We start from the raw sequence: 1,816 nt of genomic DNA, 5'->3' as shown, positions 1-1,816 counted from the left end.
GAGATTTTGCCAACTCCCTTCGGCAGTTTTTACATTTTATGGTTTGTTGAGTTTGTGATGGATTTCAATACAGTATTGTATATCAGATCTTTTAGGTAAGGAATAAAACTTGTTGAAAAGGACCTTGTTTTTTCCAAAAAGGTCGCAGCAGTAGTGATCAAGATGAAGGATGTTAAAGTTCTGGAATAATTTGACCTACACATAACCAACATTATATATACTGCATTGGAATATGCTAGAGATTTAAATTTTTTTGACCATATAAATAAAGAGAAATGGAAAAACGTTTGTCACCACAGTAACTGAAATGGCTCCAGAGTTATGGCTCTCCAAATGTTGATCTATGCTCATGGTCAAGGTTTTCAAACAAGGTTAGGTCCATTTAAATGTGTATATCATAAATTAAGGGATTACCACAGAAAATTTGTTAAATGCTACTAACAATTAATAGTTGCCAATTAATAGTTTGAGTTTGAAAAAAATTCTGACATTAAATGACATTTCCAAGAAACAAAGGTTGAATTAAGTCAACTTTTGTACTTGTACCCTGATTGTAAATTAGGCATACGGTACGTTGAAGGAACGCAAGGCATGTCGTAAAATAAGTTGGAAAGCCACTCGATAGATTTCAAATAGTATTTGACTTGTGTGCCATTGGAACAGAGATTACAATTTATCCTTTTGGCAAAATTCATGGTGGCCCCATCTCTAGAACCATTTTGGCTACAGATGTAAGCGGTCATTAAATTTCTCGGAGATCTAAAAGTGTACCAAATTGCATGAAAATCGAAGAGGGTATTGAAAATTTGCCAAAAATCTAGTTGAAGTGACACACTATCTCTGTGCAGTAAATTTCATATTGTGTATCTTTGGTATTACACGAAACTAGTTTTTTTTACTAAACTGATTTCGGTGTTCAGTACAGTGATTTTTCTTATAGTTCAAATGAAGGTAACATGTGTCATAATGAACACTTGGTAATAAGAGCTGGTATGTATATTATTAGCACTTCACCGCTTTGGCAAATGTTTTCTATTTTGTATGTTGACTGTAGTGCCATAATGTTACCAGATATTCTTTATAGATGTTTAAGGACAATTACATAAAATTATTGTTCAATATATAAAGTTGGTATAACAATGAGGAAGTTTTGTAGAATTTTCTATAATATTATGAAGACAGGTGAGCAGACGGTACACATACTGGGAAGGAATCCTGTCCAAGCATGAGCAACTTATCATTACTGTGCTCTTAGTCTTTAAACAAATGGTTTATTTTTCTACTATAGTATGCAAATATTATAGACTAAGAATTAAATGGAAGATTTTTAATCACTATTATTTATCACCCTTAATTTTATTATACAGCATTTTATATTTACCCAGTATATATTAATCATTAATTAGGAAGTTAATATGGTAGTATATTTGCTGCATATTTTTTGGTGTAAAAGGTGTAAAATGTCCATGGACGTAATTGTGAGCCTTTGCATTAGGCAAATAATTGAAGGATTTGTCTATGGCACTGAGAAGCAAGAATGAAGACTGCCCTAGAGAAATGCAGGAGGTATAGTGAGTGAGCAAGCAAGCAAGCAAGCACGCACGCACGCGCACACTTCACAAAATTTCAGGCTAATGGGCTATCTGTGGGGAGCCCCTTGTGGCTTCCTGATCCTACAATTGTGATATGCAATGCCAAACTAATAGGCCATAATTCCAAGTTTTTTAGGCCTATTGGAGACCACTAGCCAGAACCTGCCCCCCTCCCCCTAAATGAGTTGCAGCAAGCAGTGGCACTGATTAAATTGTGAGTGAAT

General features: G+C 34.5%; 1 protein-coding gene across 1 annotated transcript in view; it reads left to right on the top strand.

The window, feature by feature from the left end:
• Positions 1-1,331, top strand: part of LOC123755710 (uncharacterized) — a 78,345-nt gene extending 77,014 nt beyond the window's left edge. Inside the window, exon 6 of the mRNA XM_045738443.2 lies at positions 1-1,331. This exon is cut by the window's left edge and continues 1,918 nt beyond it. The gene's annotated coding sequence lies outside the window, so the exon portion shown is untranslated.
• Positions 1,332-1,816: the final 485 nt, after the last annotated feature.

The sequence above is a fragment of the Procambarus clarkii genome, chromosome 43 (assembly GCF_040958095.1).
Source record: "Procambarus clarkii isolate CNS0578487 chromosome 43, FALCON_Pclarkii_2.0, whole genome shotgun sequence".
NCBI lineage: Eukaryota > Metazoa > Arthropoda > Malacostraca > Decapoda > Cambaridae > Procambarus > Procambarus clarkii.
The sequence above is the reverse complement of the archived record's forward strand: the minus strand, read 5'-3'. Positions and strand labels throughout refer to the sequence as shown.